The following is a 12,985-nucleotide window of genomic DNA, read 5'->3' on the forward strand; positions in this document are numbered from 1 at the left end:
TAAACCAATGATCATTAAGCTGCGTCGTCAGCAAATACTTTCCCATCATGCATTTGATTACCGTAATCGGCGGAGAGCAACTGTGCCCGACTGCGCAATCCCACACAGTTTTTTGATATCAGCATGACATCAGAGCAAGTCGGACCACTCCCTTGCATACTCTCTTGAGCAGGTACTTATTTTGAATAAGTAAAAAAACAAAAATGTTATATAATGTGTCACGTAATGGCTGTGTAAAGAGCGTACAACGAAGGAGAATAGAAACAAATGAGCCTTTAATTTTATCCACCAACATAAACTCAAAAATATGCAGGAGAAACAACGTTAACCTACCACGTAACTTTGACAAGAAAAAAAAAACAGGGAGTAAAAATACACAGACTAAATGAGGGAGCTAAAAATGCACAGCTAAACAGAATGATTAACTGTTACCAAGGAAACAAACAGTCAGTGACACATACATCTGAAATATTAAAATTGTGCTGCATGCAGGATGGAAAATGCTGATTTCAGTGTGCTGTTTTTGAGTGTGAGCAACTCGAATTTTACCAGTTACAATTTCACAGCAAATAACTCAGACAATGACAGGAGAGAGAAAACCAACTTTATTAAATTCTTAAAGTTGAATTTCCCTTCTTACATGACCCAGATTTAAGACGCATCGAGGCATTCATAGCTTACTACTATTTTTACAGGTCTGTGTATTCAGACAGCGGGCTGAAATAATGAGAAGGGGAAGAAGTGTTGCTTGAGCAGAGCATGTTGTAATACAGCGTAGGCTATGCAATCCGGGCGACATGACTCTACGCTGAGCTACTGTTTGTTTAGATAAAGTTGCCGTTTTCCCTGCTGCCGAATACAGCCAATCTTTAGCATACCATACACTGTAACTGTATTTTACTAAGGCTATCTCTTTCTCTGGGCTCTTTCTAAATTTAAACTGGCCCTTGCAGTCTGTGCTTCAGTTATAAAGCGGCGAATAAAGGTAAACGAGCAGTGCCAAAATCAAATGTTCACTTTCTGTCATTTCTCTCGCTGGACTCTCATTTAAAGGGGTGGTTGATTGCGATTTCACTTTTTTCCTTTTAAATAGTGTGTAATGTTGCTGTTGGTGCATGAACAGTATCTGCAAAGTTGCTGCGCTGAAAGTTCAACGTAAGCAGAGATATCGTCTTTTAAAAATCAGGAAGTTTAATGCGTACAAAAACGACTCGAATGGGACTACAACGATACTTCCCGGGTTTTATACGTAACTAACCGATAATCAACTCTCCCTCCGGAATATTCAAAAACGGGGGCATGGCCATATTTCTGCGGCTTTGTCGAAGAGGAAGAGTTATAGTGGAGAGCAGTAGCCATGCCGTCGAAAGTGTGTGATTTTCACCCAGCTGTCAGGTCTTCTGTGTTCGGGCTTCCTATACGGACGCTGTAGTTCGTCAACAATGGCTACAATTTATGTTTGATTATGTTCCAAATTACAATCGTAATTTAGCTGTCCGTGCTGCGCATTTTAAGGAAGACAGCTTCCAGAATCTCCACAAATACAATGTCGGATTCAACAACAAACTGTTACTAAAGCATGAAGCAGTTCCAACTTTAAAACCAGAGGCAGCAGTTGGTGGGCCACAACCTGTAAGTAAGACTTAATCATTTTAAATGTATTTGCATGTATAATTTTAGACGTAATGCTTTAGTTATTATCAAGGACGTAAACAAATTCCAGCGCTGGCTTTAGTAGCCACTTAGTTATGCTATTTTGTGTGTCTATGACAAAAGCGTACAATCATTTTGGACCTGAATTTGTAATTATGTACTAATTTTGTAAATGTATTTACCATGTATACTTTATGACGTTATTTTTCGATTTGATCAAGAACGTAAACCAATGCCAGCGCTGTTTGTAGCTAGTTAGTTCTTTGCTATTTTGTGTGTATAAGACAAACGTGTATAAAGTTCAAAAAATTATATGTAATCGCAACAGCAAACTTCAGCTGCTGTTATCAGATGTTTTCACGTTCTGTTGGCATTTTAACACAATTGCGACATGTACACCTAAAGAAAACGATACACCGAGTAAACTAAGTTTTGTGAATAGATAAACGGTTGTTCATTATATCGACAAAACAATAACTTTAAAAAACAGTATTACTCAGTCATTTATTCAGTTATATTAAACATGTAATCAGGAGAAAACCGTATCTCAAGAGCTAACAAGCAGCAGTAGCATTTTCAAGTAACAGCATATCGAAATTCTTATATAATAATAGTACAATAGAATAACAATAATGATTCAAAAATGTACCATTCAGAAACGTTTTGTAAGAGCCGTGTTTGGGGAGGTTCTGCTTGACTCTCTTCATTGCCGCTTTCTGGGTCTGATTCTGGCTCAAGCTGATAGGCAGTATTGACACCATTATTTACATTTGACCGGAGCACATGCAGCTTCCGCCGTAAAGGTAATGGGCGTGAAGTTTCCGGACTACGTGGGCTACAGTTTAGCCAATTGCAACACACCGGCCCAACTAACCAATCTTGCCTGTTTCTGCGGGAGTGGTTTTTATAGAATCAGGAAGTCAACCGGTCGTTCAAATGTCAGAGGAGAAAGCGGCTTACAACAAAGGTGAAATTTATGAAAAATTTGACTTTAAAAAAAAAAATACACGAAGACATGTTATATTGCACCCCATAAACACAGTCATGCAAAGAAAAAAAGCAGTAAACCACCCCTTTAAGAACTTTGTTGTGGCCTCTACTGTGTGCGACTGACTCACATTCAAACACATAAGATCCACACGTCATTAATTGAGAGAAATGTATACCGTCTCTTTCTCTTTCTGACATTATTCTGCTCTTTCTGCAGACACTAACGGTAAGTGACATGACCGTCTGTGTGTGTGTTTTATCGGCTGACACATAGACACACAGTGCTGAGGTTCTGCATGTGTGTGAGGTGAAAACTGCCTTTTCATTCTTTTCTATTTTAGATGCTGCTGAATCTTCACCTCCATCAGTGAAAACACAACGAGAAACGTGCACACTTCTGAATGCAATTTAATCCCAGATAACAGGGAATAATGTTATTCGAGACGTTCCGCTGGGATGGTAGGCCTACTGAATAACAACAACCATAGTAGCCTAATACAATGACTTGTTAGTTAGGCATAGTGCTGTAAGTTTTACTAATCACAATTGGTTATTTAGGCCTATCGCAGAAGTTTTAAAAAAAATCAGCCGATTGAGCAATTTACTCGCAGCTGAAGAGATAATGGTTACATTCAATGATCCATATACAGTAAAATGAACCTCTTAAGCCTTGCATGATCACGGGTGTGTTTCACCGGCCATCCGGCGGCGCGAGGCGGAACTGCAAGCGCTCGCGAGCGCGCGTCAGTTTAGAGCACACACACATACACACAAGAGTCAGGTATCTCCTCTCCGCGTGTGAGTGTTTCTCTGTGATGCTCGCGGGCGTCGGACGAGCGGATGATCGCAGCTGATTGTCAGTGTGTGGAATAAGACGCTCTTCATCTTCATCTTCATTTTCACCCTCTTCATCGCGGCTGTTTCTGGCTGGAGTGACACAAAGACAAATCCTTCCTCCGGATCCTCAGCGCACCTCTGGAGGCTTTTGGGTGAGTCTTCGTCCTCTTGATCTTTATCAGCATCTTCATCCTCCTCATCTTCTTCCCCCCTGTACTGATGATTGTATGTTTCTCTCGTGTGTTTCAGTCAGTGGTTTGTGATCTTCAGCGTTTGGAGTAAGTACACTTGTCTTTCACTCACTAGAAGTGTATGTGTTTACGGGACATGTGTGCAGAAACTCCAGTGTTGGTGAGTGTGTGTGTGTGTGGTATGAGGTCAGACTCTTGGGTCTCGTACCTTCAGGAGTGTATGCGTGTGTGTTAACCAACATGTTTGCAGAAAGTGTGTGTGCTTCAGGTTTGTTGTTGGTTAGATGATTTCCGTGTCTCTTGATGATGATGATAAAAATGTCAGAAAGCTACAAACTCCCATCTGTTATTATTTTATTGGGTTATTGTGGCTTACACTGTTTGTTTGTGTGTGTGTGTGTGTGTGTGTGTGTGTGTGTTCTTGACTTTGGGGTCAGTGGTGCTTCTGTGGTTCGTCATGGGATTTCTGATGATGATGATGATGATGATGAAGAAAACGTCTGATCAGGCAGACAAACCTAGTCCAAGTGTGTGTGTGTGTCTGTGTGTGTGCGTGCGTGCGTGTGTTTTTTACCTGTCGTTTGAGGACAATTTATTTTTCTTTAGAAGTGCGATAAATCTGACAAACCTCCATCCGGAGATGTCCTCATTTGGACACTCATATATAGTACACATACAGTAGGCTATACATATTCAAATCAAAAAAATTAAATCTAAACATTTTCTTTTAGCGTTTGTAGTAGCCTATCCATCATGATGAAAGGTGCTCATTTACATAAATGTGTGTTTGAGTTTGTCATCATTCTGAACTCTTGAGGATGTTTTTGCTGATCTCACTCAAATCTCACATTGTTCTCGCCATTGTCTTGTGTGCTTTGCAATGTGAATTCATTATTTGTTCAGATTAATGACTCCAGCAGCTCCATCAGCAAAAACTAGTAGGCTAATTAAAGTCTGCTTCATCATAATCATCATCATCATAATCATCATTATCACTTGCATGTTGACTTTCATTTTGTAAATCTGATTTAAAGACTTTATTTAATAATGCCAGTTGGCCTTTATTTACTATGTTATTCTGTTTTATAGTGAAACTCAGGCTGCTGGTGTTGCTTTGAGTGCCTGCCTGTCTATCAGTCTTTCTGTCTGTCTGTAGTTGATCCTTTCTTTAGGGTGCTCCTGTGATGGTTTTTGTATCAGTAAAGCAGCGGCTTACAGAACAGTGGGATTTGGGACTGTGCGTTCATGTGTGTGTGTGTGTGTGTGCACGCACTCTCATTCATTTGGATTGTGAGAATTCTGCGAGTGCTGTGATTACTGGTGCTTGTGGATCGGGATAAGGCATGTTCTTCTCATGGATAATGCCCACGGCGCTCTGCTCGGCCGCTGGGCTGTTTAAAGCTTGAAGCAGAAAGATAAAAACTCAAATCGAAGATATTTTAGGGAAGAGCTAACAGCTCAAATGTTGATGCAAACAGTGAGATCTTGTATGTTTTTCTCACTGAGTTTGAAATGTGCAGCGTTTTTGAAAGTCACGACTGAATCTTGTGCTGTTATGCCATTCTGTTGAACAACACACACACACACACACACACACACACACACACACACACACACACACACACACACACACACACACACACACACACACACACACACACAGAGAGAGAGAGAGAGAGAGAGGCAGTGTGTTTATATTGGGATGTAGTGACAGGTGATTTGGCCTACTTGCTGTTTGACGTTTCCAAGAGATTCACTTCCATCATAAAAATGTATGTGTGTGTTTCTTTCTGTCTCTCTCACTCTCTGGGGTGTAAATGATAGTTGATATGAAATACCTTTGGGTAATTGACACATTGGTGTGTCATCTAAACTAAACCCCATCTGAAACTATTTTACTCTTTTATAATGGTTATTCATGTTGATTACCTCATATTAAATGAAAGACTCCATGGAATATTTGTAGGCTACTTTTAAAAATGAATTTGTCACACAGCAGGATTTTTAAAAGGGGAAGGAAAAAGGGTAATTAAAACATACAATTAAAACATTTTCCCTTAAACATTCATTTGGATTGTATGGTAGAAATATTGTTTTCATATTTAATTTTTTTTTACTTATAGTATTTAATTAATTTATATAGTATTTAATTATCTAAATTACATATCGAAACACTAATGAAAAATGCTGACACAAGTTGAGAAATCTTAGGTTGAATCCTGTGCCAAGGGACATCATGAAAACTTTTTTATTACTGCTGTCATTTGAATAAAAACTTAACTTAAATTATACAAAATGCCTGCTTTAAGTAAACAAATCAATCATGCATATGAATATTTTCTGAAAAAAAGCCCATAAAACAAGATTTGTCAAAGACCCCTTTATTGTTGCAGAATCAATGAGTAGACAAAACGTGTCTTTAGAAGTCAACATGTCAGTTTTATTTCAAAGCATGATTGAGTTGATTTTTATTAGGGGCCAAGCAGTGAAGGTGCATATAGGCACCTAGCTTTCCACTGTTGAGCCAGTGCGAGCCAGGGCTAACTACGTGCCGGCCAATAGCCTCGGACCTAAAGCACCCAAGCCCTGAGGCCAAAACTCTCCCGTCTTTCAATATACTATTGTCCTTTCAGCCAGAGTAACAGAGGGAGCTCGTGAGAAGAAAACAGGAGTTATGAGTTATATGAGTTACCGGAGTGCTTTTTTTATTACATATATGCGGATGCATTAGTCCGAACAAAGGCACAGGGAATAAAGAGATAAAACATGAAAGCAAATAAATACACGATAATCATATATGATTTGTCTACGTTCTTCAAACAGTCTCTGGTATTTTATGAGATATGTGTTTTATTCTTGCAATGGTTAGTATGAGTAACCTTTACCATCGCATATTGGGCAAACAATCCCTAGGAGTTGGCCCAGAGGAAGCCCAGCTGAGGCCCGATCAAGCCCCGGAAGTGACAGTGGAAACGTGACTGGCCCTGGCATGCACTAGCACGCTCGCTTTTGGCCTCGGCTATTCTATCCATTAGTGTTCTTATTATTATTTTGCCATTGAGTCTATGGGAGCCCATAGAACCGTATGGTAAAAGTTGTGAAACTTGGCACACAGATAGAACATAGTCTGGAAATGAACCACAGCAAGTTTGGAGTCTCTAACTCATACCCTCTAGCGCCACCAACTGTCCAAATTTGCACGTATGTTTATGCAATTAACTTTCGAACTGTAAGGGCTAGATACAAAATCCTATTTTCTTCTGACTCCTGTGACACTATGATGTCAGTTTCAGGCATGAAGATGTTTTTCAAAAGATGCCAACAAAAATGTAATTCAAGCTGATTGTTTTTGATAACGTGTGAATGAATTCAACAAAGAGCACTCCAAAGTGGACATGAGGCTCTATCTCCGCAATGCTTTAGCATATTCAGACCAAACTTGTGTGTCATTACAAGCATGATCTGAGAGTATATCCAATCGAGTACAATTACGGGGTGTAACTGTGTGATGACGTGTTGTCAATTATAGATTATCAATGGGCTTAAGTGGTTAAAGCTGTAACTTTGTTGATTGGTCGTGTGTGTATTTCAAATAGGAAGAGTTTGTAAATTTGTATATGCCTGATGAAGGTCGAAAGACCGAAACGTTGCTGCTAAATTAAAGTTTTATTTGCAAGCACTGATAGTGTGCGGGAGTTCCTATTTGTAGATTGTCGATCAAGCTTGGTCTTCCTTTCCTACGCACCTATCACCAACAGGTGTGCGATGGCTTTTGTTCACAAATCGAATACCAACCCACAGAACGAATATTCGGGTCCAGCCCTAATTGTATTAAAAAATTATTTTATTAACAAGTGTCATATTTATGTTAATTTTTTCAAGTCGCCAGCCTCTGCCCATGAAATCGTGATTTTTTTTTTAATGACATTCATTTTATTTATTCAGAATACAGAAGTAACGTTGTGTATTTTACATATATTTTTGTCAGCTTTGGAAACTCCAACAGCCTTCCTCTGTTGACAGTCACCCAATTTTTATTTGTGACGATCTGCAGAGATTTTCAAGGCGCTAGGCTATATTTTTCTCATCCATTTATAAAGACTATTTAGATCAATACTTTAAGCAATATTTAGAAACTGGTGAAGTCGTAGCAATTATTTTTCTGATTAACTTTTTTTATTAGATTGTAGATTGAAAATAATTAGTAATATGCTTATTATTTTTAAAATAGGAGCAACAACTGCCTATTCCGAGTTCACAAGTTCACACTTACATACAATTAGACGGAGTAAAGTTGAATGCGTATTTGGCGTGCTGTCCAGGGGGAGGGCTCCAAGCTCGGAGTTCGGCCCGAACCCAGAGTACTCCCCCCGTATGTAAATGGTTAGGACTAGAAGTGTGGAGAAGGGGTGGTGGGGGATGCTGCTAAACTGTCAATGGATTGAGGTGAGACTGCTGAATCTATATATACACCAGTGATGCGCGGGTCAATGTATAAACAACCCGCACCCGACCGACGTTTTCAACTAACCGCCCGCAACTCGGACCGCAAAAAAAAGAAGAAAATATTGTACCCGACCCGCTTCCTGACCCGCATTTTTTAAAAAGTAGTCAGTGTTGTGCAAGTTACTTCCAAACTATAATACATTATACATTACGTGTTACAGTTATTTAAAAGTAATTCATTACCTTACAATATTACTGTCTCAGAATTGCAATGCGTTACATTATCCTGTATTACTTTTGAGTTACTTCCACCAAAATAGACATGGGCTACAGTAGTAGAATTTAACATTCTAAGGCTGTAACGATATGCGATATGAAACCGAAATCGCGACACTCAGATCCACGAACCTGCAGAATCGCGACACACCCCTCCAAGAGTTATCCTTCCCGTCCAGATCCAATGCTACCACATCTTTAAATTATTATTAGTATTATTTGAATTTTTAAGTTAACATTATAAAATATGTAGACCTACACCACAAACCTAGTTGAGGATAAATTATTTAAAATTGGGGAATTCCAGCGTTATAGACGTGACATTTCCAGTCAAAACTTGAAATATAAATTCTCAGAAAATGCATTTAATAGCATACCAATATATTGAAACGTCTGTTTATCCATAGTACCCCTTAAAGGAGTCCAGACATTAGAAACATATCAGTCTACACATGCGTTTTATATTTAATATGAGGGAAATACACACGCATTCGTGCGTGACAAAACAAATATTTAACTTTTAGGAGGCAACATATTTTTTTGTAATTCTGTGAATTACACTGCGCAAATCAAAAGTAATACTACCCACCGGATGAAGAAGGGTTGGCTCTCTACAGAACATAAAATATTCATTTTATTTTATTTTTCGTGTTCGCATTTATGAGGAAAAAACAATGTAAGGACGTGACAGTTCTCCTTTACGGACGCGACTGCTCGGAAGCGGCACTAAAATACTGTTTTAAAACTTCCACCGAGAGCTCAAACAGAAGAAGCCTTTCTTTAAAGTGAATTTCGATTTGTACTAATTGTATCTTAATTTTAATCAATGTTTCATCAACCAATTGCCTGGATTTAATAAATAAGAAGTAAATATAGCAGACAATAGATTATGTCACGGAGGCGCCTGCACGAGCGCGTCTCATAAATTAACCGAAACTCAGCGTATAAGGTACTTCACAGACCTGAAAAATATATTTCAATCTATATTGAAATGTCTACTTGTAAACAGAACAATTCAAAACAAAAGAAAGCAGACTGCTCTCTGCTTATCCTATCTGTATGAAATGTGCATTTCTCTCTGGCGCATTCACTAGGCTACTGCGAAGATCGCGAGGCAGCAATGTCAACTTCATCTTTATTAATAAACAATTAAAATGTCTCCTTGCTATATTTGACATAATTCATAATCATTCATTGCTGTTGCCGGTTCTTTGTGACAGCTTTTAGGTTCTGTATCGGCAGCGCCGCCACCACCCTCATCATATTGTTAAGTGTACGCGTCACCACCGCATCAAAAACATGATTGCGTGATGAAAACATGAAAAATACCACATAAACATAGCCTAACTGTTTAGAAAGAAAACACAGAACAAATAGAGTAGCCTAATGCGCATACGTCCATCTCGCGAATGTACAGTCTTCATGCCATCTTCACCAATTAGCCGCTTTTCCACTGGCCAGCGCGAGCACAGAGGCCAAAATCATGCCTCACGGCACTCCTGAATAAATCGCTATACAAATATATCAGAAGCTGCCATTTAGTCTTTATTTACAAACTTGGACACCACACGCGGCTATTGACTGACCACGAACAAGTATACTGAGCTTGTGCGTCATCTTCCTGCCAGTTATTCAGCCAATAAAGTGTAGGCCTATGTATTTCATAGAAAATTGTGTCTAGTACTAGGCTATATTGCAAAGGTTTAATTGGAATCTTTATTTCAAACGACCCGACCAACCGCAAATATTTTTGGATGACTCGTAACTGCGGGTAACCGCGGGTGACCGCAGGCACCCGCTTATTTTGGATCAACCCTCACATCACTGATATACACCTCTTATCGTTGATTGCTGAGTGCTGTCCACTCGTGTTAATTATTTGAAAGTGCTCCTTCTGAACTTTGTTGATAAAACATAATTTTATTTAAAAAATATATATATATACAGTACATATATAGCCCCCCCCACACACACACCTCTGACTACCAAATAATTTCACAAAATATTCTAAAAATGGAAAGATTTTTTAAATTGAAAACCGTGCAATGACAAACACCTGCAATAGATTCACTTTGTAATGTCATTGAATCAGTGAAAAATATAACAGTAAACAGTAAGAAAGAATAATAGATCGGCACTTAAATTTTAATAAAAAAAAAAAAAAAAAAAAAAAAAAAATATATATATATATATATATATATATATATATATATATATAACAATTGTGGCGAACAGGACGGCCGAGGGACGTGAGAGAACGGCGCGAGGTCGGTGGTGCGATTGCTAATGAGCAACACCTGTGAAGCACACCGGTCTCGCATCTCTCACGGAGGAGCGGAAGCATAAAGGAGGAGCGACGACGTTGATGATCGAGAGAGGAACAGGCCTGTATTTTAGTTGAGTTTTGTTTTTTTGAATTTTTTGTATTTGTGTTTTATTTTAGCCAGCACTCGTCCGCCAGGGGCTGCTGGGCGTTATGTTTATTTTAGGTAAGCCAGCAGTCATCCGCGAGGGGCTGCTGTCGGTATTTTAGTTTGGTTTGTTTTATTTTAATAAAGTTTATTTGAATGTTCGCCGGTTCCCGCCTCCTTCTTCCCTGAACATTGCTACACTGGTGCCGAAACCCGGGAAGAGGGAGGAACGCGCTGTCAGAGAGTCCTCGCCGCTGTGGGGAATCCGCGGTGCCATCGATTATGGTGCACGAGTCGCCGCCGCTCGCCGTGGGCCGGAGCCTGCTGCCATCCGCCGAACGAGGGGAGGAGCAGGGAGCGGGGGACTCGTGGCCATGGACGCTCGATGCGGTGCGCTGGAGTGAGTTTCCGGTGGGACGGTCGAGCTTGCTGCCGGCCGCCTGGGTATTGGAGGGGCGGCTGCCATCCGGGAGGGAGAGGAGGAGTCGCCGCCGCTCGCCGTGGGACGGAGCCTGCTGCCGTCCACCAATGAAGGGGAGGAGCAGGGAGCGGGGGACTCCTACCGTCTGCCCAAGGCACCCGAGGAGCCGTCACCGTCCACCAGGCGGCGGAGGAGCGTCGAGCCGTCCACCGAGGGCTATCCAGCGTCACCGCCAGGCACCGCGGAGAAGATCGCCCAGCTGGTGGTGGTCCAGATGGCAGCACGTTGTGGGAACCGGACCAATTTTTTTTTTTCTCTCTCCCCTCTCTCGATCTGTCGCTCCTCATGCTTCCGTCTCCGTTTCCCTCGGCTTGTCGGTCCATACCTCCCAGGAATCGCTGCCGCCGGGGGGGAGTAGGCACAGGCTCGTGGGTACCCCCCGGCCTGTGAGGGGCGATGGGGGCATGTGGCGAACAGGACGGCCGAGGGACGTGAGAGAACGGCGCGAGGTCGGTGGTGCGATTGCTAATGAGCAACACCTGTGAAGCACACCGGTCTCGCATCTCTCACGGAGGAGCGGAAGCATAAAGGAGGAGCGACGACGTTGATGATCGAGAGAGGAACAGGCCTGTATTTTAGTTGAGTTTTGTTTTTTTGAATTTTTTGTATTTGTGTTTTATTTTAGCCAGCACTCGTCCGCCAGGGGCTGCTGGGCGTTATGTTTATTTTAGGTAAGCCAGCAGTCATCCGCGAGGGGCTGCTGTCGGTATTTTAGTTTGGTTTGTTTTATTTTAATAAAGTTTATTTGAATGTTCGCCGGTTCCCGCCTCCTTCTTCCCTGAACATTGCTACAACAATATTTCAGCTTTGGATGAATAATATATAACAGCACCAATTTGTAACAGCTTTTGACAGCACCTCACAAGCTCAGCTTCTTGTATGTCTTCTCACCGGAACATGTACAGCAGCAGAGCTGCACGTTGACAAAAGCAGATTGTAATTCCGTCTGCTGAAGAGGTGCTTTTCTATGGCGAGAAACTTCTATGTCGGGCTTTTCAAAAACAATTCAGTGGAATTTCAGTTCTTTGCCGCTTTGTAAAGTCAGAACGCCAACAGCTATTCACGCACTTGAACAGCATTGCAAAGACTGTTTTTTTTCTGCTGATGTCCCTCACCTCCCTTCAGTACCCACACTTTGAGAACCACTGACTTGTTATCGCTGAATACAAGCACATTTTAAGTTGACTAACTTGTTTACTAATGTTTTGTGTACAGAATGCAATTTGACTTTTTCATTTTCAGAAAAAAACAAATACATTTTAACTTGTTATAAAAGGAACATCAAATTAAGATGTGTAATCGACAAAAATAATGAATTATGTTTGAGAGGTAACAACATTATCAATATTATATTATCAATAGTATTATTGATTGAGTATTATATTATATGATCAATAGTAATAAAATAATTTAATATGCATATAGATTATATAGATAGATTTATTGTACCTTTGAACTACAGAGAAACAATGTTTTAACGGGAGCAACGCAACAAACGGTGCATATAGGCTAATTCTGTCATGATGTGACACCAGATTTATTTGCTTTATAGCCCCGTTTCTCAACAAAAGTGTTTCCAAAGTAGTTTGTCAGAACATTTGAACATAGAATTATTGACATCGAATTTATGTGCTTAAGTTAAACGGAAAATATTGTCAACATTTGCAAATGAATTATCGATAATTGGCATTTCCATCAGC

At 40.4% G+C, this 12,985-nt stretch overlaps 1 protein-coding gene across 7 annotated transcripts in view; it reads left to right on the forward strand.

Moving 5' to 3' along the window:
- The first annotated feature begins 3,399 nt into the window (after positions 1 to 3,399).
- The window catches only part of ptprda (protein tyrosine phosphatase receptor type Da), a 922,653-nt gene continuing 913,067 nt past the window's right edge, over positions 3,400 to 12,985 (forward strand). For all 7 annotated transcript variants that reach the window (XM_077229653.1, XM_077229654.1, XM_077229660.1 and 4 more), the window contains exons 1-2: positions 3,400 to 3,632; positions 3,730 to 3,758. The gene's annotated coding sequence lies outside the window, so the exon portion shown is untranslated. The remainder of the gene's footprint in view (positions 3,633 to 3,729; positions 3,759 to 12,985) is intronic.

The sequence above is a fragment of the Siphateles boraxobius genome, unplaced genomic scaffold (genome assembly GCF_051911475.1).
Source record: "Siphateles boraxobius isolate OS27281-9 unplaced genomic scaffold, OSU_SipBor_1 130, whole genome shotgun sequence".
In the NCBI taxonomy this organism is placed as follows: Eukaryota; Metazoa; Chordata; class Actinopteri; order Cypriniformes; family Leuciscidae; genus Siphateles; species Siphateles boraxobius.